At 39.1% G+C, this 27,108-nt stretch overlaps 1 protein-coding gene across 19 annotated transcripts in view; it reads right to left on the reverse strand.

Annotated features, from left to right (window-relative positions):
* LOC119850530 (poly(rC)-binding protein 3-like) overlaps positions 1-27,108 on the reverse strand; it is a 685,847-nt gene that overhangs the window by 136,917 nt on the left and 521,822 nt on the right. Inside the window, exon 1 of one of the 19 annotated variants that reach the window (XM_043508583.1) lies at positions 23,734-23,797. The exons of the other annotated variants lie outside the window; for them this stretch is intronic. The gene's annotated coding sequence lies outside the window, so the exon portion shown is untranslated. Of the gene's footprint in view, positions 1-23,733; positions 23,798-27,108 lie in introns of those variants that run through there. 19 annotated transcript variants of the gene reach the window in all.

A 27,108-nucleotide genomic window follows, 5' to 3' on the forward strand; every position in this document is an offset into this window, starting at 1 on the left:
GTATAACTGGGTTAAAAAAAGAATTAGATAAGTTCATGGAGGAGAGGCCCATTAATGGATATTAGCCAATATGGTAAGGGATAAAGCATTCTTGTTTTATAGACTTTTATCACATTCCTTCTCAGTCATCTCTTTTCTAAGCTGAAAACTCTGAGTCTTTTTAATGTCCCCTCATATGGAAGCCATTCCATAATCCTAATAATGTTTAACCATAATTGCCCTTCTCTACACCTTTTCCAATTCTAATTTTTTTTTTGAGATGGGGTGACCAGAATTGCATGTAGTATTCAAGGTGTGGATCTACCATGGCTTTTCATAGTGGCATTATGATATCTTCTGTTTTATTTATTATCTCTTTCCGAATGGTTCCTAGCATTTTTTTTAGCTTTTTTGGCTGTTGCTACACATTGAGCAGATGTTTTCAAAGAACTGCCCACAAGGACTGCAAGATCTCTTTCTTGGGTGGTAACAGCTAATTTAGACCTTAACATTTTGTATGTACAATTAGGATTATTTTTTCCAGTGTGCACTGCTTTGCATTTCTCAACACTGAATTTCATCTCTGAGTTTGTTGCCCAGTCACCCAGTTTTGTGAGATCCCTTTATAACTCTTTGCAGTCTGATTTGGACTTAATTATCTTGAGTAATTCTGTATCATCTGCAAACTTTGTCACTTCATTGTTTACCCCTTTTTTCCAGATCATTTATGAATATGTTGAACAGCTTTGATCCCAGTACTGATCATTGGGGACCCCACTATTTACCTCTCTCCACTGTGAAAACTGGCCATTAATTCCTATCCTTTGTTTCCTTTCTTTTAACCAGTTACTGACCCATGAGAGGACCTTCCATCTTATCCCATGACTGTTTAGTTTGCTTAAAAGCCTTCTGGTGGGGGGATCTTGTCAAAGACTTTCTGAAAGTCCAACTACACTAAATTCACTGGATCACTCTTGTCCACATGTTTTTTGACCCCTTCAAAGCACCCTAATAGATTGGTGAAGCATGATTTCCCTTTACAAAAGCCATGCTTACTCTTGTTCAACATATATTTATCTGTGTCTGATATGTCTGTTCTTTACAATGGTTTCAACCAATTTGCCTATTACTGAAGTTAGTCCTACCAGTCTCTCTTTGCCAGGATTGCCTCTGGAGCCTTTTTGAAAAAAACAGCATTACATTAGTTACCCTCCAGTTATCTGTTACAGCGGCTGATTTAAGCAATAGGTTACATACCACAGTTAGTAGTTCTGCAATTTCATATTTGAGTTCCTTCAGAACTTTTGGGTGAATACCATCTGACACCTCAATCTGGGACAGTTCCTCAGATTTGTTACTTAAAAAGAATGGCTCAGATGTGGGAATCTCCCACACATCCTCTGCAGTGAAGAACAATGCACAGAACTCATGTCGCTTCGCTGCACTGGTCTTGCCTTCCTTGAGTGCTTCGTTAGCACCTCGATTGTCCAATAGCCCCACTGACTGGTAAGCTTCCTGCTTCTGATGTGCTTTTTTTGTTTTGTTTTGTTTTGTTTTGCTGCTAGTTTTTGTATCCTTAGCTAGTGGCTCTTCAAATTCTTTTTTGGCCTGCTTTATACTTTTACACTTGACTTGCCAGAGTTTATGTTCCTCTCTATTTTCCTCACTAAGATTTGACTTCCAATTTGTAACAGATGCGTTTTTGCCTCTAACTGCCTCTTTTACTCTGCTGTTTAGCCATGGTGGCATTTTTTGGTCCTCTTACCTTTTTTTTTAAATTTGGGGTATATATTTAGTTTGAGCCTCTACTAATGGTGTTTTTAAATAGTCTCCATGCAGTTGTAGGCATTTCAGCTTTGTGACTGTTCCTTTTCATTTCCACATAACTAGCTTCTTCATTTTTGTGTACTTCCCTTTTTAGAAGTTAAATGCTACTGTGGTGGGTTTCTTTAGCTTTTTTCCCCTACAAGGATGTTACATTTAATTATATTATGGTTGCTACTACTGAGTGATTCAGCTATGTTCACCTCTTGGATGAGATCTTGTGCTCCACTCAGGACAAAATCAAGAATTGCATCTCCCCTTGAGGTTCCATGACAAGCTGCTCCAAGAAGCAGCTATTTATGGTGTCTAGAAATTCGATCTTTGCATCCCTTATGGAGGTGACATGTACCCAATCAATATGGGGATAGTTGAAATCCCCCATTATTATTACATTTTCTGCCTTGGTAGCCTCTCTAATCTCCTTGAGCATTTCACAATTACTGTCAGACAGTCGGTAGTATACTCCTACTGCTAAACTCCTATTGTTCAAACATGAAATATCTATCCATAGAGAGTCTATGGTACAATTTGATTGAAATTTTTTTTTTAAATTTTTACTTTATTTGACTTTCTTTCACATATAGTGCAACTCCTCCCACCAGTGCTCTGTCATTCCTGTATATTTTGTACTCTGATATTACCGTGTCCCATTGATTATCCTCATTCCATCAAGTTTCCATGATGCCTATTATACTAATATCCTCATTTAAAGTCAGGCACTCTAGTTCACTCATCTCAGAATTTAGACTTCTAGCATCTGTACATAAGCACTTGTATATTTTGTTAATGGTCAGTTTCTTGCCTTTGTATGTTATATTTAAATGGTACTATTTTACGTTTGATTATTCCTCACTAGCTCCAACTTCTTTCCTATCCTCTTTACTAGTATATAGCATTTCCCCTTTTAATAAATTCATCCCTAAAGGATGTCTCTTTCCAAACCATATTCTCCTCTGCACCTATCAGTCTACACCAGACCCTAGTTTAAAAAATCCTCTACAACCTTTTTAATTTTACATGCCTGTATAGGCTCCTCCTTTCCCAAAAGGTTCCTCAGTTCCTAATAATCCTAAAACCCTGCTCCCAACATCATCATCTCATCCATGCATTGAGACCCTGCAGTTCTTCAGGTCTTTCTGGCCCTGTGCGTGGAGCTAGAAGCATTTCAGAGAATGCTACCATGGATATCCTGGACTGTAATCTCTTACCTAGTAGCCTAAATTTGGCCTCTTTCCCACTTCTAGCTATATCACTGGTACCTACACATACGATGATCACTGGCTCTTCACCATCACTGGGCACAAGACTGTCTAGATGTCTTGAGATGTCCGCAACCTTCACATTCAGCAGGCAACTAACCATGTGGTTCTCCCAGTCATCACAAAGCCAACTATGTATATTTCTAATAATCAAATCCCCCTTTACCTGGCTCTTCCTACTAACTGGAGTTCCCTTCCCAGGAGGGGTAAACTCTGTGCAAGAGGATACTATGACATCATTCAGAAATCAATATTAACTTGGATTGTCTTGTAGAAAGGAGACTCTTAACTAACACACCTAATTTATTTTAAAGCCTTGTGTATGAATTAGTATGACATGCTTGTTTTAGACAGAATCTTGCTTCCTTCTGCTCTCTCTCCCTCTCCTTTTGGAATTATTGAACTACCTAGGAGTTTTATACCACTAAAATAGGACATTCCCAGTTTTTAAGTGACGAATACGGTACTTGCTTCTATCCTTGGCAGGACCCTAGACAGCAGACATGACAGTTGGGACATGAGAGGATTCCGTGCATGAAAAATTCATCTTGGAAATTGCCAATTAACATGACTATACTATTGGTCTAAATACAGGAATATCGGCTTTAGATATATTCCTTCAGACTGAATCCAAAAAATGTACCATTGTTTCAATTCCTATTTTGGAGATGGGGAAAGAGACTGGTTTCTAAGCTGTTGTCTGAGATGCTGTTTCATTGATTTTATATGAAATCAGTTTTTTTTTCTAATCACATCCATAAATTTAAATCTAAATTAAATTATCCAGATTAATAATGTTTCCCTTTACTTACAGCTCATGTTGTTCTCCAGTTTCTTAATATTTCTCTGAGAAGTTGATGTTTATGTCAATGCAAGAGAAGCAAATTGTTTAAAAGTCTCAACTTAAATGGAGAAAAATGCTTTAAGTCTATGCCAAGTTTATTCTGATTCCCATCCAAGAAATGATACCATTTTATATCTATTATGTGAGAGCTATATATTAGATATGATATATAGATATTGAGATATAGATAGAAAATATGCACACAAATCATATTTACATACATAAAATACATGATAAAATGCTGTACATAGGTTTGAGCAGCCCTCCTTTGGATGACTTGATTAATTCACTTGCTACTTGAATGTAATACAACAGTTCCAAACTCACGGCAATAATGCCTTTATTCCAAACAACAACTTCATGAATTTCGTAAAGGCTACTACTTTCGTAAAGGACCTAAAAGAGCATTTTTGTGTCTTCAAATGTCATGAATTTTAAGTCCAATATCTCAGGTTTGGAGTGTTAAGAGTAGAAGCCAAAGGAAGTGGACTAATGGGCAGAGGGTATATGAGAATGATAAACACATTTATCACAGAACACTGCAATATGATTAACTCCTCCTCATAAATGATATCTACCCAGCTATGGCTATAAAGTATGTAACTACATAGATATTAAAGTGTATACACAGGTATTACATATACTATATTTTATTTTATGCATATTACTATTATTTATATCATATTATATTAATGGCATCTCTAGTCATATAAACCTTACCATTTCTCAAAAAAGAAAAGACAGACAAATCTTCTTTCATTTAACATCTAATTTTAAAACAAAAAGATATTATACCACACTTTAATAAAATACAAGAAAACATCTGTTTCACTGCAAATTTTATAAAAATATTATTCTCTGCTTTGCTTATGGTTCTGCTTCTCAGACTTATTACTGCAATTCTCTTGCAGTTTGGCTAAATGTCAATGCTCCAATTACTTTAATAGTCAAACTGTGTGCTATTTTCACCTCACAGTCATTCAGGCTTGTCATGTTTGACAAATCCAGTAATTGAGATGAACTCTTGGAGAACACTGACATGTAACCAGTCATTTCCTACTGCAGAATGTTGACCTCTCTAGCATAAACCCACACAGGATTAATACAGCAGTGTGTAAAAAAACCAAATAGGCTTGTTAAATAATAAAAAAAAACAAATACCACCAAAGTAAGCCAAAAACAAAAATGTTTTATATATTTCCTCATGTCCTCATTCACTCACTCTATGTACATTACATTGGAGGCTGAACTAAAATCCACAAACACTCCGCATGTTTTTGAACAGTGGCTAGAGAAACCAAATCTGAATGACTCTTTTAAAAGAGACCTTTAAAAATTATCTAACTATGATAAACAGATGCTGAGGTCATTTAATGCTGGTCTAAAATCAAATTCTATTTTTGCTCATAATAACAAAAGCACAATTTATACAATTTGCACACAGCGTTTATTACATGGATGTTGCCTCAATCAATCAATACAATACGTTAACCCTCATTTTATGAACAAGGCTACCCTATTCACCACGATGCCCTGGAGGCAAAATGTAGCCAGAGCACTGAAAGCTCAGGGCCAACCTCATTTACTTCAGAAAGGTTCACCAACTCAAGCACAAATCCTGTCAAGCCTACCAGGAGTGTGTGCTGCAGGGCTGGCGGGTCCCTGATTGTTGCCTTTGGGACAATATCAGTATTTAACAATTCTGGGTGGCTATGGGCCTTCCAAACTTACCTAACAAAATAGGCTTTCTTGTGCCATTTTTAAAAACACCCTGAATGTAATTTAAGAGGAAAGCTCAATGCAAAGGGAGATATTATGAAGGTTTGTGGTGATAGGAGGGAAAGTAGTTCTGAAATGTTCCTGTGATTTGCATTGAGCAGATTCCTTTGGGCTTGACCCTGCTTCTGCTGAAGTCATTGGCAAGACCCCCATTGATGTTACTGGGAGCCAGCCCTTTCTGGCTGTGAGGAAATGCTGAGTTGTGATGCATAGGAAAAAGTTGATTACAATTTAAAAGAACTATTTATTCACAGCAATAAATACCAATTGTGACACTACAAGTTTTGAAAAATAAGAGAATGAAAGAAGGGGATTTGTGCTAGAAATGGAAGGGGACATTGTAACTATTTTTATTTATATAAAGTATATTACATTTCTTTCGAGGAATGGTTCTCAAATTGGTGGTGTGCAGTGGTTCTTTTGTCACCAGAGTAAAACATCCATCAAGTCATGACATTTGCTGCTAGCTGTAGTCCACTGTAGGGCACTTGGGACAACTAATCTAAAAATCAAGCACCTCTCTGCACAGCTGCTTTCATCAGTGAAGAAGGATGGTGGTTAGTACATCAACCTGGGGCTTGAGAGACCTGGGTTCAAATGCCTGCTCTGCCACACACTTACTGTGTGACCTTGGATGAGTCACTTATTTTATGCCTCAGTTTCCCATTGGCAAAATAGTACTTCACAGAGGTGTTGTGAGGATAAATACATTAAAGATTACAAGGCACTGAGATACCATGGCGATGGGAGCTAAATAAGTACCTAAGAGAGATAGTCAGTGGACTGAAAAAAAATTCACTCACCACAAGGCTGTGGACAACAACAACATTGAATGGGTAGCAAACAATATATAGGAATTAACATTCAAATTGGCCTGGAGAGATTAGAGCAACGGGTCTTGCAGGGAGATTTGGTGTGAGTAAATGTAAAGTCCTACACTTTGGGAAAGGAAATAGCTCAAATGCATAATGGGTGGGGTGGGGAGGAAACAACAAAACAACTGCATCTCATCACATAATTAACTTATTTTCATAAGCTATTTTTTCCCAGGATTACTTTTTTCTATTAACCAGGCATTACAGTTGTCAGAGGGGAGCCATGGGATCAAGGTTGGGAGGGGGAGAGGTCTATGAGAAGATAGAATCACAGAGTTAGAAGGGACCACAAGGGTCATCTAGTTTAAGCTCCTGCCAACATGCACAATTTGTTGTGTCTAAACCATCCAAGACAGATGGCTGTTCAGCCTCCTTTTGAAAACCTCCAGTGAAGGAGCTTCCACCATCTCCCGAGGCAGATTGTTCCATTGTCCTACTGTTCTTACAGTTAGGAAATTTTTCCTGAGATTTAATCTAAATCTGCTGTGCTGTAGTTTGAACCCATTGCCTCTTGTTCTGCCCTCTGTGGCAAGAGGGAACAACTTTTCTCCATCTTTTTTATAATAGCCTTTCAAGTATTTGAAGACCACTATCATGTCCCCCATTAATCTCTTCTTTTCCAAACTAAACATACTCAGTTTCTTCAGCCTTTGCTCATATGGCTTGCATTCCATCCCTTTGGTCATCTTTGTCGCTCGCGTCTGGATCCTTTCCAGTTTTCCTACATTCTTTCTATACATTGGTGACCAAAATTGGACACAGTACTCCAGCCAAGGACAACCAGCGCCAGGTAGAGTGGTATTATCACCTCCAATGACTTGCATGCTACACCTCTGTTAATGCAACCTAAAATTGCTTTTGCTTTTTTTGCAACAGCATCACATTGCTTAAGATCTCTAGCTGAAGATGAGTATGACAACGTGAAAAAGGCTGAAACTCAGTGGGTCACAGTAAAGCCTCTCTCCCTCTTCCCCAACAAAAAAGGTTAGATGATTCATGGGAGGAAGTAACTCTCTTTCTGAGACCCTTTCCAAAAGAATGCGTACCTTCCATGAGAAATAGTAATTACTCAGACATCATCTACTTCAAGCAAAATAAGTCTGTGGCCACTGCAGTTGATCTAAGCAGACCACCTCATTCACCATAAGAATTCCAGCTACATCTGAATTAAAGTAATTGTCCTATGAAATCTAAGTACATTTTGTATCATTCTCTGTAACATCTACCACCCTTGACTTTCTAGACCTGTTGGTCACATGCACTGAATGTGTGTGGTTACCGAATAGCACCAAATGTCCAAGCCTGGCTCTTTACTGGAAAACGGTGAACAGCTAGAAAGAAGTAGGTGAGCCTGTGTAGTCTATAAAGGCAGCCCAGCTTATACCACACTGTGCCCCACTTGTTCTGTATGCAGATCTGGCTGGTGGCGTTTCAGGCTGCAGTGTCTAGCACAATGGGTCCTGGTGCCTGACAGGGGTTCCTAGGTGCTACCTCAATAAACAGAATAATAATAAGCATGTTCATGGCTCAGCTATACCTCATCCTGGGACCTTAAGTCTCCTGAGTACTGTGGGGAATGGCAGTCCAAATCAAAAGTGTTAGATGGGTCACAGCACACACACAAAGTTGTCACAAGGATCCTCTCCTCTCCTGCCCCCAGCACAAGCATTCTCTCTCCACCTCCACACACACACCTTCAGAAACACCCGCTCTGGCATCAGTAGCCAGATCTTCTGCCTTGAGCTCCACACTGGTGGGAGATGATTGTTCCTGTCTTCTGCTAGGTGTACTACAGAGGGCTCCCTGGAACTAAATTAACTCTTGATCAGCCAAACCAAGATTGTCCTCTACAACTAGTTTTTTTATGAGGTCCTTCCTATGTACCAATACTAAATCTAAAATGGCATCACCTCTTGTTGGTTCAGTGACTATTTAGTGAATAAATCTGTTGACTATCTCATCCAAGAGTATCTGGGTCCTACCATTAAGTAGCAGCATTTGTCCTCCAATCTATATCTGGGAAATTAAAGACTCTAATAATCACACAATTCCAGTAGTATTTATTTCATTAAAAATATTAAAGAGGTTTCTATCCATATCCAGATCAGATCCCGGGCATCTGTAGCAGATCCCAAACACTATCCCAATGGAGCATTCTTTCTCAAAGTGATTTTGACCCAAACAAAATCAGTTTTATCCATTTCATCATTTCTAATTTCTTTATAGTCTATCTCATCAATATACAATGCTACTCCACCACAATTACCTTTATTCTCTTTCCTGAACAGCGCATACCCTTCAATACCTGTACTCCCATCTTGACTAATATTCCACCATGTTCCCGTTATCCTTATAATATCTGTTTTCACTTCCTGCACAGTAGTTCTATTTCCTCCATTTTGTTCCCCAGGCTCCTTGCATTGGTGTACAGACATCTTAGTTGTTTCTACTTGGCTTCACCCAGATTTTTTGCCTGATTAGGTACAGTTATTTTACTGCCAGTATCGCCTACCTGACAGTGCCAATACCACTGACAGTAACAATCTTTCCTCTTGATGTCCATTCTCCTACCCCCTGTGGTTCCTTTCTCCATTGCTGTGTCCTCTTTTACTCCTGCTCAATATTAGAATCAGGTGTAGAGATTACATGAGCATCTCCCAACCAACTCCCCCAAATTCTTAGTATAAAGCTCTTTTAATCAGTTATGCCAACCTCCATCCCCGAAGTCTATCACCTTCCTTATTTGGATGGAGTCCATCCCATGAGAACAGTCCTCTGTCCAGGAATGCCTCCCAGTGGTTGAATACCCCAAAGCTCTCCTTATAGCACTATTGCCTGAGCCATCTGTTGATCGTGAAAATTTTGTCTTGCCTTCACTCTCCTCCTCTAGGGACAGGTAGAATCCCACTGAAGATCATCTGTGCCTCCACATAACACTGGTGTGCCGGTATCTGCACTGCTCACTTAGTCATCTCCAGGAAGTGGCAAATGGCCAGGGAATGGCCTATTGGGGGGCTGCCTCTCTTCCCATGTCGTACTGCCACAGCTGGAGTCAGCAGAGGCACTTGAGCTGGATTCCCCTCAGTTAAGAGAGGGAGCTGCCAGCAAAGCATTCTCAGTGAAGGCCCCAGCATTTGGAAACTGGCTCCCTTCCCTTGGTCTAAGAGCCTGAACTTGAGGACCCTTTGGACAAGCAGAAAAAAGCCACTTATTTGACAGAATTTTGGGGAAAGTTGAGGCTGTGTTCCTAGGGGCGAAGGGGGCTTTCTGTCACTTCCATTTATTGGCTCGTTGAGCTAATTTGTTACTTGCATGTGATTATTTATTGCTGCTGTGTAGCCATTATTGTGGAATTGTAAATCTGATTGTTAGTGCACCCAGAGCTTTCTGTATGGGGTTGATTGTTAAAACTAAATATTAGTATTAAGGGTCATGCTCTGGCGCTACAAACTAGAAAACACTTCCTAGTTCTTTTCTTATAGGATAACAAACTCGAATAAACGTATCAGGTGAAATTCCAGATTCCAAATAGCAGACCTTCAACTACTGTCTATTCCAGAAAAACTCTCAAAAAATTAACCATGAAGAAATGTATTCCTGATGCATTTTTCTGATGCCAAACCCAAATTAAACAAGCCTTCCATATCTGAACCATTTTTAATAATAAATCTTGAACATTTCCTGGGGGAACATTCCCTCAGGCATCTGGATTGTGGGTGTCAAGTTTGCCTGCCCTCTTTCACTCTGAGTACAGGGAGTAGTGAAAAGTGGTTCCGACTATGGAAGCTGGGTCCTGAACTATGTGCAGTTTTTTTTTTAAAGTCTTTATAAACCATGAGTATTGGCAGAAAGTGGTAAGTCCTGTGAATCTCATGTCATCAGGGCTTCTATCTACTGTAACCACCCAGAGTTTGCTAGTGAGGCTTGGGGGGGAGAATTTCAAGAGAACTCCGTATTGCCCTAACTCTACTCTATTTAAGTGCAAGATGATAAGAACTTTTGAAAATCCTATCTTAGAACCCTGAAATGTGAGACTTGGAATGGTTACAAGCTCCTTAGGTGATGTTGGCAAAGTTTACAACTCCTGACAAACCTCAGTATGTTCCTGTTCATGACAGATACAAGTTTCTAAGCCTCTTCCCTGAAGAAAAGTATTTGGGGCTTGATGGAACAACACAGCTGGTGAAGTGGGAGCTCTTAATCATCACAAGAACCACTTTTGAGGCTTCATAGAAGGTAGCTTCCAGTGCAGCCAACAGAACTTGTAACTCTTGTGAGAATCACTTATGAAATACAGATTTCACTGAAGTTACAAGCAAATTCCATTAAGCCAGTCATAAGTTACATAAGCATGGACAACTATTTTTAGCTTAAATATTGTTGTTTGGGAAATGCCTTAATTTGCTCCAAGCATGTCTCTTTTAAAAACAATATTAATTGTAGACTATGGTTAAATTCATGATGTTTGTGGAAATCTAACTGATAATTTCCCGAATTTCTAGCATTTTTTGTTTTGTTTTTAACTATATTTTTAAAATATTATTTTAAAGGACATTATACGCTCAATATTAACACAGATTTTTATCTGTAAATGAATGTAAAGGTTTAGCTATTATCAATAAAACTATTATTTGTTTACTTTAATAGGAATTACAGATTTTGTCAATATTTTAAATTAAAATATCCATTCAGAATTTGGAATAACCCATGCACCCATAATTGATTTTCATATGCAGTAGATTGCAATGATTACAATGGGAAACCTGTGCTTGCAGATCAAACAATTTCTAATGGGACACAGAATATAGTCCAGTACTTTAAAAAGCTATATTATCTTAAACCATACGGTATTTATGTAGTAGTGATTTAGCCTTATTTACAAAACCAACAAACATTCTTGTCTTTAATAATGAATTTCCCCCAAATTTCACAATGTTCATTTCTGAATGTTTGAGTAAGTGGGCTCACTAGTACTTCAGATTATGTCAATTTATATAGCAAAGTCCAAATTATTATCTTCTGCATTTTACCTGGCATCATCCTTGATTAGGAAGAGAGAAAACCTGATTGCCAAGATGAGCTCAATTCATATTCCTCCAAGATCCTGTATTACTTAAGTCAGTCAGCAGAGCATCCTGCCTAATGGATCTTTAATGGGATGGGTAACACCTATTAATATGTCATCATTTGATGTTAATAATGTCTAATAAAGAACTTATTAACATGTCTGGAAAAGACAGTAGCCAGAGGGGCTGGAGCTGTGTCTCAGCAACAGTCACACACTTATTTCTTATTTTTTTGCAGTGAACATGCCCCTCATACTAACAAGAACATTCTTTATTATTATTCATTTATTTTTAGATTGCCAAGAACTGTGCTAGGTTTTTTACAGAACAAAGAGGAAGACACTGTCTTTGTCCTCAAGAACTTATGAGCCTGTTTTATATATGACAAAAGTGAGTGTAACAGTAGTAGGGGCTGGGGTTAGGTGGATGTCCAACTAGAGGGATCCTTATGCTACATGTGTTTAATGTTGTCTTAGCATGCTTACAAGTACAGAGGATGTGTTCTTGGAATTCTATTAAAAACGCAGTAAAAATAGAAAGTTCTATTAGTATCAATAATGCATTCCATGTAATACATGGAAAAAAGCAGGAGCTGAAGTTAGGAAGATTCTAACAGAACAAAACAGGTCACTGCAGTAGTTAGTCCCTAACATGGGGCACAAAGATAGAACTTACTCCTTTTGTTACAAAGCTGCTGTCTATTAACTTACTTACCTAGTAGCAAAAAACTATGGAAGAGGAGGAAGGGAAGGAAAGTTAGGGCTTTGAATGATGCAAAATAGGATCCCTGTAATCAAGTTTCTTTTAATAGAAATATCTGGGCTAAAGCATCTTTGGCAAAATCTTGTCTGGGTTCTTAAAGTGTGGTCTCAGACTCGTAGCTGAGTAGTTGTGCTTAGCCTAAGCAATTTAATGCTTTTATTTTGGTGCTTCCAATCCCATCCATTTTGTATCAATTGTATGGTATGCCATAATGCAACATATAAGCAGTATGTACAGTACACTAACAACATGGCATAATGCTATTTATTTCTGTCTCTGTTTTTGTTTTAATTGATGCAACATTTGTATCATGCTGTTTGCAAATGTAATAATCATTTTTTGCTTAATTTGATGTATGACTCCTTTTATCACCTAAATAACAAACAAATATCCAGACAGAAAAGGAGTACTTGTGGCACCTTAGAGACTAACCAATTTATTAGAGCATAAGCTTTCATGAGCTACAGCTCACTTCATCCGATGCATCCGATGAAGTGAGCTGTAGCTCACGAAAGCTTATGATCTAATAAATTGGTTAGTCTCTAAGGTGCCACAAGTACTCTTTTCTTTTTGCAAATACAGACTAACACGGCTGCTACTCTGAAATATCCAGACAGTTTCGTATATATATTGGATATACAAAGCATTTTCCTGTTTTATGAAAGTTTAGTTCAATGCCAATGAAATCAAAGGAGTTACAAACTATTATAAATCTGGAGTAACTTAGTGGGGATTCAGGCCCATCGTATCAAGTTTCTCTCTCAATAGGGCTAGACCCTACACTGCGATCTTAAAAGCATGTCAAAGATCTATCCAGTATATGAATCCATTTTTGTCTGGTGAAAGCTGTAATGTGTATTTGGGGGGGGAGGGAGGTTATTTCATAAGTGGCCACAGAATATTTGTTGTAGAATTCTTTGAGAAAACATCAAGGGGATATTTGTAACAACTGTATTGTGTGTATTTCATTTTTGATAAAAATCCTGGGGTGAAATGCTGGCTCCGTTAAAGTCAACATCAAAACTCCCATTGACTTCAGTGAAGCCAGGTTTGCATCATTGCATTTCTAACAAGTAGCCCTTTGCAATGGGGTTTCTCTGAAGAAGGGTTTGCAGGATCAGACCACTGTTGTATTGGTTTTTGAAAATGAAAATACCAGTAAAGAGAAAATGTAACACTTCATTTTAAAAAGTGTGTCCAATAGGAAGATTTTAGCCTTAAATTAAACAAAACAATAATATGCAACAATAAAATACAAGTAAAGTCTATCTTGGAGCTCTGGTAAAAAAAAATCATTTGAACTCTGCTTCTGGTTATTTCTTATCTTACCAGAACCCTCTCAATAGAATTATAGCCATGCATTACACTTTATAGCCATGCATTACACTTATTCTTAACATGTACTTAATCCTGCCAAAGCCAGTCTTTTAGCATTATCTGTTTGCACCCATAAATGAACAAAATTACCAACTGTACTCAAAAGAACAGAACTGGAACCATAATTATATCTATTATATGTTGTTTTAAATTTGGACTTCTAACCTGTTTTTCGAACAGCTTCAGGCTGTTTCCAAGTCAGCAAGGTAATGGATATAATGAATAGCTATAACTATACCTCCTAATCATAAAATGTCACAATGTGTGGGGTACATATAGCTATCTAATTTTTTTTGGCCATGTTATTATGGTTTATGAGCAGTTTTACAACCCATATGTCATACTGTCATATTCTTCCAAAAGCTGGTTATTTGGACTAACTGGGGAAAGTGAAATATGAATGACTACCAGTTGCAGGGCTGACTGCTGCTAAGTAGCAAGGTCTCATAGGTCAGAGTGAGATCTTTCATGAATTACAGGGTGTGCCATTTATTTCAATGAGAAACCCACAGAATTCATTTTGGTTCCTGAGACTTTGCTATTTGTTACAGCAGTTGGCTTTATACAATATATTACAGCAGATTCTCATTAATTTCCACTTCACTATTAGGCACAAATACCTTAGAAATGTGCACAAAAAATAGTGGCTTCATCTCACTTCTCAGTAGAGATTTGATAGCAGATGCTGTAATCAATTCTCATATGAGTAAGACATCACTATTCTTACAAAGTATTCTATAGCACATTTGCTAGCGTGATATCTATCTGGCAAAGACATTTCTAGAACACCCATCACTGGACTGATTGCCAATTACAGCAATGATAGTTCATAAAGAGGTCTCCATAGTGCATTTCTCTCTTTACCAACATTCAACAGCTGTTCTTATTGCTCCCCATATTTTGCAATTTCCTCTTTTCCGTTATTGCACAAAGAGGTGGGCAAAGGTGATTACAACACGCTCTATAAATGGCTAGTCTGGGGCTCAGTCTCATCTCTTCTGGTAGCTTGCTCTGAAACACAGGCAAGAGTCTTTGACCAAAATCACCTTATTCCCAGCTTTCACAAGCTTTGTCCTGGATCTTTTCAGCAGAATTGTCACAGAAGTGCAAAGCTGCCTAAGTGGGCCATGAACAGTAAAGTGATCTCTAACATAGCCTTTGAGAGCCTTAAAAACTAAGACTAAGCCTTTAATTGCCTCCAGAAGTAAACTGAAAGTCAACAGATGATACAAAACGCTCATGTTACATGCTCTGCAAAAGCTGGAGTTTCTATAGAGTCCTTAGCTTCAGGGCTTGTCTTCACTACCGCGGTAAATCGACCTAAGTTACGCTACTCCAGCTATATGAATAATGTAGCTGGAGTCGACATAGCTTAGATCGACTTACCTTGGTGTCTTCACTGTGCTGCGTTGATGGGAGACAGTCTCCGGCCAACTTACCTTACTCTTCTCGGGGAGCTGGAGAACCGGAGTTGACTGGAGAACACTCTGCCATCGATTTAGCGGGTCTTCATTAGACCCACTAAATCGAAACCCACTGCATCGATTGCAACAGTGTTGATCTCCATGGTAGTGAAGACCAGCCCTAAGTGAGTAATGAGAGTCCAGCCTGGTGATGAGAAATGTATGAATCACTCTTATTACATCAGGGTCAAAGAGGAAGGGGTACTGTTTCCTGGCAAGCTGGAAGTGGAAGAATGTATTTCTGACTGCCTCTTGGTATCCAGGATTAGCACTGAATCCAGGAGAACCCCAAGACTTTGCATTACCTTGGTAAATGGAGGCCAGACATCTTCTATGGAAGGAGAGGTGGTTGTCTTGGCTACCTCCTTGAAACATTTCCCCTTGCCATCTTCATCACTTCATTATAGCCAGGGGATGCTCTTAACCAGTAGCTCTTTTAAGTAGGTCAACAGCACCTTAGTCTGTTCTGTCAAAGGCCGCAGGAAAGTCAAGTTTGAAGTTGTGTTATCATTAGTGTGAAAGTTTTACAATGCAGTAGCAAGTAAAAGCCACAACTAAGTTGACTCCTATTGTGCTACAGTGCCTACACTGTACAAACATTGATGCATTAGAAAATATTAGTAAAAGTCATAAAAACTGGATTACAATGATCAAAGTAAAAAGAACAAAGTAGATTTTATGATTTGTTATTGTTTGATCACTTGTCAGTTTGCAAAATTCAGAATTTCACAGCCAGTCTACCAGCCATTAGTGCGAATCACTGGATTTGTGCTGTTAACATTGTATGTAAATTATATAAAAGAATAACAGCATGGAAATATGGCAAGCAGTAAATTCTGGAATGAGCGTTTCTCTATTATGCAGAATAGCTAGATGTTACAATGGAGATACACAGTGCTAGTAATGAGTAAAGTTTACAATGCTTCCAGGACAGCACAGCTGTATGTGTTCATAGAACAAGAAGCAGGTGGTAAGCTTTCAAAAAGGTCAGAGAGTGCTTAAAATTTTTATACTCGGTTGAATACAAGTGATCCCAGCAGGAAAAAAAAAATCAAGTTAATCCCTAAGAAGGTCAGTGTAACAGGTTGCCAGTGTTTATATGAAACACACTTACCTTGTTAGCTGGTGTCGATCCAATCTGCTGACTCACAAAAGCAGCTGTCATCTTACCCCCACCAGATATAAAGAGGAAGGAGGAAGAGGCTTTTTAAAAGAGAGAGGATCTAGGTGTGGGCTGAACAGTCTGGAGGGCATCTGCTCACAGTCAAAGGATACAAGAGTGCTGCTGATAAATAAGGATTACTAGAGTGGTTTCCTCTCTAAGATAATATGATGAAAGAGATATAGTTTCTCATTAAACCAGATCAGAACCCGACCCTAGGTAGGGATTTCACCTTTGCAATGTAAAATACACATTTATATAAATATTTTTAAATATATGAGTTTGTGACTACTAACTGGTATGTCTGGAGTGTTTTACCCCTCTATATGTTGGCATAGATCCATACAGCTAGCTTTATGGTATATTTAACTTTCTATACTGGTATTTTGGTGGCAAGGAACCTCTAGCATCATGGCACCTCTCTCACTTTACTTTCATCCAGTTTGGATAACAGGGACTTCAATAATGTCATGGTTGGATATCTTGGCTACTCCGAAATAAAGTCATGATTCTTTCAACTCTATTTCTCTCACCTTCATTCTTGGATCTTTGTTTTCCTGCTTCTGTAGCTGTGGCTTACAATATATGCCAAAAACTGCACCCTCATTACAGAAAGCCACAATCTCTCGGGGAAGCTGTAATGCCAACTGACAGAGCATGAGAGTGCTTGCACTTCAGGGAGGGCTCAGTTGTGACTTTTAGCCACTGCCCCCAGGTAGCCAGCATGCAGAACAAAGGGATTGTGCTTTGGACATCCCAGGGATGCAGTGTGAGAATGACTGCTTCTGCATCCCTTCATCCTCCAGGGGATACAGCCTGCTCCTCACTGTGCTTCCCTGCTCCTGGGGGAATTCAAGAATCCTCCTCCCTATTATGCACTTGCACAGCAGTCAAGAAGTCTGGTGCTATATATTAGGATGACCCGATACCAAGTTGAAAAATCAGGACACTTTTTTCCCCCAAAGAGGGTAGGGTGGTGGTAGTATAGGTGCATATATAAGACAAAGCGCCTAAAATTGGGATGTCTGATCACCCTACCTATATATGATCTTTGATTTACATGGTACTCCCAGATTCTGCCAGTTTGAATGAAGATCATGAAACCTCAGACTTCTCCCTGAGCCCGTGACTCTAGTGGAGCAATGGAGGGTGCTAGACAGCAAATAACCAGCGGCTACTATAAAATGAAAGTATATGACCAATAAGTACATTTTATAATACAAAACATGTTATTCAATATGCTCCATCATTTCTCTAACGGAGAGCTGTCTCATTACTTGCATTCTGTCTCCCTGAATATTTAACGAGACAACTTGCCATGCTACTCAAGTAGGAAAATAACCACTCCACCAGCAATCACAGCAAGATGCGTTATAAGGGTTGCCTGTTAGAGATGCATCTTTCTAAAGGAACATACAGTATAATGGGAGTTTTGGTAATAGCTGCACCAATTAAGGGAAACATTTGCTTTACAACTAGTAAGACATTCTTACTTAAATCTTAATGCTCCAGCTTAAAAACTCTTATCCACATATGCCCAGTATGTGCCCATATTTTTTCTGGTCTACTCTCTTATTATGCTTGAGGAAGGAAAGCCATTTTGTAAGAGACTGATACTTCATTAGTTTTGTCTGTCACATCTATTTTATTGCTACTTGGGGAATAATGACATGTACAGTAATGAGATACATTTTACTGAATAATGTCAGCAAGTATCATTTAGTTCTGACCATGTGATCAACACTGACATAAAACTATGTCTAAATTCAATGTTGATAAATACAAAGTAATGCACATTGGAAATCATAATCCCAACTATGCTTACAAAATGATGAGGTCTAAATTAGCTGTTACTACTCAAGAAAGAGATCTCGAAGTCACTGGGGATAGTTCTCTGAAAACATTCATTCACTGTGCAGTGGCAGTCAAAAAAGCAAACAGAATGTTGGGAACCATGAGGAAAGGGATAGATAATAAGACAGAAAATATCAATGCCACTATATAAATCCATTGTACGCCCACACCTTGAATACTGCATGTAGTTCTGGTTGCCCCATCTCAAAAAAGATATATTAGAATTGGAAAAGGTACCGAGAAGGGCAACAAAAATGATTAAGGGTATGGAACAACTTCCATATGAGGAGAGATTAAAAAGATTCAGACTTTTCAGGTTGGAAAAGAGACAACTAAGAGGGGATATAACAGAAATCTATGAAATCGTGAATGTTGTGGAACAAGTGAATAAGGAAGTGTTATTTACTCCTTCACATAACACCAGGAACCAGGGGGTCATCCAATGAAATTAATAGGCAGCAGATTTGAAACAAACAAAAGAATCATAGAAGATTCGGGTTGGAAGAGACCTCAGGAGGTCATCTAGTCCAACTCCCTGCTCAAAGCAGGACCAACCCCAACTAAATCATCCCAGCTAGAGCTTTGTCAAGCCATGCCTTAAAAACCTCTAAGGATGGAGATTCTACCACCTCCCTAGGTAACCTATTCCAATGCGTCACCACCCTCCTAGTGAAATAGTTTTTCCTAATATCCAACCTAGACCTCCCCCACTGCAACTTGAGACCATTGCTCCTTGTTCTGTCATCTGCCACCACTGAAAATAACCTAGCTCCATCCTTTTTGGAATCCCCCTTCAGGTAGTTGAAGGCTGCTATCATATCCCCCTCACTCTTCTCTTCTGCAGACTAAATAAAGTTCAGTTCCCTCAGCCTCTCCCCATAAGTCATGTGCCTCAGTCCCCTAGTAATTTTTGTTGCCCTCCGCTGGACTCTCTCCAATTTGTCCACATCCTTTCTGGGAGAGGGGAAAGGGAGAAAACTGGACACAATACTCCAGATGTGGTCTCACCAGTGTCGAACAGAGGGGAATAATCACTTCTCTTGATCTGCTGGCAATGCTCCTTCTAATGCAGCCCAATATGCCGTTAGCCTTCTTGGCAACAAGGGCACACTGTTGACTCATATCCAACTTCTCGTCCACTGTAATCCCCAGGTCCTTTTCTGCAGAACTGCCCCTTAGCCAGTCGGTCCCCAGCCTGTAGCAGTGCATGGGATTCTTCTGTCCTAAGTGCAGGAACCTGCACTTGTCCTCGTTGAACCTCATCATATTTCTTTTAGCCCAATCCTCCAATTTGTCTAGGGCTCTCTGGACCCTATCCCTACCCTACAGTGTATCTACCTCTCCCCCCAGCTTAGTGTCACCCGTGAACTTGCTGAGGGTGCAATCCATCCCATCATCCAGATCATTAATGAAGATATTGAACAAAACCAGCCCCAGGACTGACCCCTGGGGCACACCGCTTGATACCAGTTGCCAACTAGACATTGAGCCATGGATCACTACCCGTTGAGCCAGACAATCTAACCAGATTTCTATTCACCTCATAGTCCATTCATCCAATCCATACTTTTTTTAACTTGCTGGCAAGAATACTGTGGGAGACCATATCAAAAGCTTTGCTAAAGTCAAGAAATATCATGTCCACCGCTTTCCCTGTATTCACAGAGCCAGTTATCTCATCACAGAAGGCAATCAGGTTGGTCAGGAATGACTTGCCCTTGGTGAGTCCATGTTCCTGACCACCTTTCTTTCCTCTGAGGGCCTGCTCCATGATTTTTCCAGGGACTGAGGTGAGGCTGACTGGTCTGTAGTTCCCTAGATTCTCTTTCTTCCCTTTTTTAAAGAAAGGAAGTACTTCACTGAATGCACAGTCAACCTGTAGAACTTGTTGCCAGGGAATGTTGTGGAAGCCAAAACTATAATGGGATTAAAAAAAAATTAGAGAAGTTCATGGCTATTAGCCAAGATGGTTATGGATGCAACCTCACACTCTGGGTATCTCTAGCTTCTGATTGCCAGAAGCTGGGAGTGGATGCCAGGCGATTGATCACCTGATGATTGCCTGTTCTCTTCATTCCCTCTGAAGCACCTGTCATTGGTCACAGTTGGAAGACAGGATACTAACCTAGATGGACCATTGGTCTGATTCAGTATGGCTATTCTTATGTTCATGCTTTTAAATATCTGCACAGAGGTACACTTCGTTCTGCTTCTACAGGCAATGACATAAGTCCTTATTTGTTTCCTTTGTGCTTAATGCACAACATGCACACACATAACACTATGCATGAAGAATAAGTAGATATCACATAACTTCCCTGTAATGTGGAATGTGCTATGGAAAACTATGCAATGAGCCACTTCTCCTCTGAACATAGAACTCTCTGTGCCCCAAGTGAGCGGTTGATATTTATAAGTAGCCCATAAATCTGCACCCTCATAAATATGTTGGATGTAGTTGAATATATATGGAGTATGCAGAAAGGTAATGTAACAAACATTGTAGTTTGCAGTGGCACTTTTTTTGGTACCATCAGTCCAAATAGAGGTCCTCCATAAGGCTATGATGATGCAATGCACAGCTTGTGGAGTCTATTCATGAAGGATTCTGACAACAAAGACTAATTAGATGCTTATGCTTCCTGGGGCCTCGGTTGCATTTCTGAGAAAGATGGGAATGTATATATTACATGCTGTACCTTTCCCCTGTGGCACAAAATAGAACATAACTATACTTAAACCCGTGTCTGCAAGTTAAAGAGGAAGTATGGAAAAGAGACAATAGACATCATTTTACACACACAGAACATCACTTGCAAGAATGGTGACATGCTGGTATAGCTATTACAAGGTTCATAATAATGAGTACATGCTAAATACAATATAATTATAGAATACTTCTCTGCAAATTAAACGGCAAATACTTTGATAGGCACTGAGTCCATTTAGTGATTACTGCTACATTAAATACAACATAACCACATTCTGAAGAGTCTGCATTTCTTGAAATGGAAATCAGGCAGAGTACAGTATTTCTAAACTGAAAAAAAAATGCTTGGTGAGGCATGAAAAATTGAATTTCAGCAAAGCAATGGAAAGGACATTGGTGGGCAATTACAGTGCTACAGTGTTTGGAGTCCACAAAGGGTGCAATCATCTGCAGTGACAGTGTGGTGTATGGCTCCCTGAAGGCAGTGCACTCTAGTTAAATCAATTTGTCAGAAGCAGCACTGCTCCCCTCTCTCCCCCTGGCCCTTATATGGAGGCCTTTTGGAATGGAGGACAGCTGGGGCACACAGCTGTCTCTGTAGCAGATCAATTAGAACATCAAAATTCATCTGCTAATTAACAGCCACATGCGGGGGGGAAGCCCCCTCTTAAATGAATTATTTCCATGTGTTGTATATTTAGTGACATCCTAAAGTTAGATCTGACCCAATGAGAAAAAAAAATACAGCCTTGAGTCATTGACTAAGATGATAGCACATTTTTAATATCAAGAAGCTGGATTAGTATTTAGTTTGGAGACCAGTTATAACAAAACTCACCAGAACTAAAAATCTGCACATAAATATCTGCACAATGAAACAAGCCAGGCTCAGAATGCCAAAATAAACACAAGCCTACTATATCTCATGACAATGTAAACACTTCTGTTTGACTCCTATCAACTTCTATGAGCTAGTGGAACTAAGACCTGGATAAGCCTTATCAATTGGTCAAAGTTATATATCTTACCAATTTTTTAAAAAGTGAAATTGTTAAAAACAAAGAACTTTACCACATAGAGACACGGGGTCTGATATTGCCTGCTGTGAAGTGAATTGAAAAGTCCCCTGACTTCCACAGGAGATTATTGGGCGCATGGTCAGCAATTTTTATCCTTGCTTTTGTTTATTTATTTTTAAATTTGACCTTTGCATTGCTATTAGAGTGGCACTTATTGTTTATACACATGTTGCTGAGGGGTGTCTTTACAAAGAATTTGGCTAAAGTCAGCTGCTGATCAAATGGGGTTTCATGGCTCAACAGAACAAGGTTGCTAATTTTATCTCAGACACTTTTTGTGTTCTCGCTAGACATTTCAGGAGAGTACTCTCCCCACTCCTCCACATCGAAGTCCAGAAACTGGCTTTTAGTTACTGTGGTTACAGTTCCCATCCAAACAAAAGCATCAGATATTGATTAGAACACCCAAAAAATAATTTCTTCAGTTGGGGTGTACACAATTGGTTTCCCTAATTATTTCCAGTGACCTATCCGTTATTCTTTGCCAAAGATAGACATTAGCTAGTCTCTTCTAGAGAATTAATTCAGATTCTGAGTTCTTGAAAGCGGCTGATTGAAAAAGCTCACACAATTATCAAACTGTCAGAAATAATTAAGAAAAACATTGGCGTACACCGGAATAGAACAAAACAGACTCCCCAGAAATTGTGGCACAGGAAGGAGAATTGTAAATGCAGCATGATCAAAAAACTTACTGCCCACATGCCACTTATGCCTGCTTACCCAGTAGATATGTATTTTTAAACTGCATATAAAAATCTGCTTTCCCTAGTCATGCAATTTTCTAAGGCTAAGTTTTGCTATAGTCACTGGAGTACATACATGGCATGTGATTTTTCAGACTTTTTGGGCCAAACAATTAATCTTCTCCTTTAAAAAAAATTATAGTAAAATACAGGACAGAGAAACTTCAACAGATGAAACAGCTGCTCTGTAAAAAGTCCCTCTTAATCTGACATGTAAAAATTAACCTCTCACATCACTCTCAGTTGTCCATTCTCACCCAATAAACAGTCACCTCCACATATTGTTTTTTTAAAAAAATATTTGTTGTAATAAATAACTGGAACCATATCTGAATGCTGACACCATGGAGCTAGGCATGCAACTACAAGTACATGGGATGCTGAATTCTCTCAGGCGAGGCTATAGAGCAATTTTGTAAGCACTGCTGCAGTAAGCCATATGTTAGCATTGACAGCCCTGCTCATTCCCAAATGCTGAAAGAGAGGATCAGAAATTAAATCACTGAGGAAGCGAACCAAGATTGTACAGTTCTTAACTTAAAGAACAGAGTATATGAAAATGTCTAATGGAAGAAAGAAGTTATGTCAATCCCTCCACTTTGTTTTCCAGATACTGGACCTGATTCTCCTCTCACACCAGTGTAAATCAGGAGTAACTCCTATGCAGTCAATTAAATTACACCAAGTAAAACTGGTGCGTGTGAGAGGAGAATCTGGCCAACTCACTTTTATTCTTCATTGTAGCCATTTTGCTCAAACGAGGACTACTGAATATGGCCAGATTTGAGCTGTAATATGTATCCAAGTAAAAGCAGCCCAAGATTACAGTATTACCTCAGAATTGTATAATTATGGTTCACACTGAGACGATCTCCAGAATGAATTTAACCAAATTTTAACATCAAATATGTTTACTGAAAGCGTGTTTCACTCAGCAGCTAACACATTCCTTACCCATCCTTGTTCATTCAGACTGCCAACGTAGGAAGTGAAGAGCTTTGTTCTCTCTCCCAGTGACAATTCAACACACCCTTTAAGTCAAGCACAGCACCAGGACGTTTAAGCAGGAATTAAGAGCTGAATCAGTGTTATTGTTGTACTCTCTGTAACTTCTGCAGGGATGGCTGCTGTGTCACGTATAGCTGCTTACCCTTAGACTCCAATATATGGAGGTACTTACTACTTCAATACAACCAGTGAAGAACAAATCATTGACACTGTGAGGAAAATTTTTTTCTCATGAAACTGCAAGAGGCTAGACTGAGTTCAATTACACTGGTGTAAATTCAGAGTAACTCCATTGTCACCAGTGTACTCACTCTGATTTTACACTGCTGAGATCAGATTCTGACCCACTGACTTCATTTTAGTTACCAAAGGTTCAACTGAGAGAAGAATTTGTCCCACTGACTTCATCTTAGAAAGGAAAAACCTAATTGTGCAGGGATATTGCAGAATTGTCAAATTCTCATCAGAGTTTGTTTAGGAGAGATCAGCTTGGTAGTACTGGGCGCATGGAACCCCTGCAATGAGCGCGTGCTGCGGACCTGAGGGATGCTACGCACGGCTTATGCGGCACCTCATGGTCTCGGACACCATCTGATGGTCCAGGGACATCTACATCAAACACATCTCCGGCCACCGACAGTACCAGGAGGTGTGAGCCGGTATGACATTGTGCATCAACTATGGGAAAGGGACTGAGAGACTTTTTCTATTGGACCATATGAACTGGAACCATAAACTCACTGAACATTAAATCCCACCAAATGAGGGTAAATCCATCCTCATCATCGTATCCACTCATTATACTCCACACCTGAACATAGCCATTATATGAACAACATACCCCCATATCTCAATGTCTGTACTTTGACCCATTAAACTTTTACCCCCAACTGGGGAGACTGCAGATTATGTATTCCTTACGCCACCTGTTCCTAAACCGAATTTCACACCCCTTGATAATCTGTACCTTATTCCCTGATAACCAGAAACTTCTATGCTTAAACTCTGTACCATTTTCTTTTTATTTCAACATCATCTTAATAAAATTATTAAATATGAATGCAAACATTCAGATATGATGCTAAGTGCAGGGGAAAATGTTTGTGCAGGAGTATCAAAGTTCCTTACTGTGCAAATGTCCTCTTCTCAGGTTTGTAACACATTGTGAACCTGGAACCACTGTTCAATTTCATGACTTCAAGGTTCACTACAGGTCTAACAATTATTAAGTGTTCAGATAATACATAGATAACCCTGGTTCCTCTACCCACCCTCTTTAAGGTTTGCAAACAATCTTTGGTCTTTCTGCTAGCCCTTGTGCATCTCTGAACTTCTCAGATCACACAAGTATCCCCCAAATCCTTAATACCTGCTGCCCTGGCAGACTACCCTAGGAAGTGTTTACAGCCAGAAGACTCCATGCTATAGTGGCTGGGCATCAAAACCAAAAGTCCAAGGATTAAAAGGGGCAAGTAGGAGAACTGGGAAGATTACTAAAATAAGAGAAGCAATGGGCACAGGATAGATAAGAGAACATAATGACATAAAAATAATGGGGAGGAAGGATAAAGGGAAGAAAAACAGAAGGAAAAGAAAAGCATGATATAGAAAAGAAAGAGAAGTATAAGAAAACCAAAGATGACTATAGTAAAGGGACACAAAAACCCCATGTGACCAGCTGCTACTAAAAAAAAAATCACATTTTAAGCCCATTTCAGAATCTTCTCTTCACGGAAAGCATTTTAAATACAAACATTTCCAGAACTGACACTGATAATTTATTTATTCTTGGAAAGGTGAAAAAAATGGACTTTGGAAAATATTCTCATGTTAATGGCTCAAATTCACCTCCATGGCAACAGAGAATGGACTTTCTGCTGCTGGGACCCAGCATGGGAGTTGTGCTTGTAGCAGAACAGGAGGGTCATGCTCAATATCAGTGATATAGTGCACTTTGATCTCATTGCAATGTGTTATCAAAGCTAGCTTACACTTTATTTTATAATGCACAGAAGTCCCAATAAGTACTTTACACTTTTTGGGTTACTTGCTGACCTTTCATGTTCTCAACAAAAGAAAAAAACTGGAGAATAGAATAGATTACCAAGGTTGGTAAGTGAGAGTAACATCAATGAAGATTATATGCTGTGACAGGATAGAAGAGACATTGACTGGAATGGTGTAATAAATACGGAATGAAGGCAGCAGATCAGATTCTCTAAGCAGCCTTTTCTGATTGTAATACCAATTATTCTTAACTCAGGGCTAGATAGCACTAGATACACACATCTGAGCCCTACTGGTGCTCAATGCCTGATGTCTTTACTCAGTTCTTGCCAAGGATGGCATGGTATTTACCAGAGGTGGTTTTTAAAAAATCATGTTTTTTACCACCCTGTGAAAAACTAATTAGTCCCAGTTCAAGTCATTTTCTCTTTTAAAATCTGTATCATTAATGCAAACCACATTACACTTACTTTTAGTTACACATTCAAACTGTGCTTACATAAGGCAGTAAATTCAGAGATTAATTTAGGGTTGTACAAATAAAAAATAAACTAAAGTAGTCATAACACTAATATATGTAATTATAATACTGAATATTGGAATGTCTGTATACATTTTGGTTCAGTATTTTCTCAAGGAAGTTATACATATCATGACTCATATTTCAGTTTTCAATATTATTTATACTGCAAAATTATCATCAAATTGCTAAATATTTTCAGTAATTTTCATTTGCATATTCTAATAATAATTTTATTTTTCCTCATTTCCTGGTTTCAACTGAGTTTAACCCAGTATTTACCAGTGCCCTGTCCTAAACTAGTTTTTCCCCAGGAAATTGCCAACACTGATCTTTACACAGGCAACAAGTCAACTGACATCAATGAAAGACTTGTCTGAGTCAAAACTCTGAGCCAGATTGTGCTCTCCCCTCAAGATTCCAGAGCAGAGGGCCCCTCCATGTGTGATCTCCCTCTTGCCACACAGAAGGGAAGGGGCCAGTACTTCCAAGGCACCATTGCTATCCTTCCCTTGAAGGGCTATCTATGTGTCTGGGATCCATAAAGACAGAGATGGCAGGGAATCGAGTGGACTGAAAGGACGGCCAAAAGGGACATACATTCTCTCACCACCAGGCCAGCAGGTATTACCTGGAAAAGATAACATAACACCTATGCTATATTGTCTTTACTGCAGAGCTCCCTGTGTGGCAGGTATCACTCCTTAACAGAGACCCAGGAGCAGTGGTGGCTCTTTGGCTGCCTTGGCAGTGTTATGGTCACAACAGAGCATTGAGACAGTGGGAAGGCACAG

Source organism: Dermochelys coriacea, chromosome 2 (assembly GCF_009764565.3).
Source record: "Dermochelys coriacea isolate rDerCor1 chromosome 2, rDerCor1.pri.v4, whole genome shotgun sequence".
Taxonomy (NCBI): Eukaryota; Metazoa; Chordata; order Testudines; family Dermochelyidae; genus Dermochelys; species Dermochelys coriacea.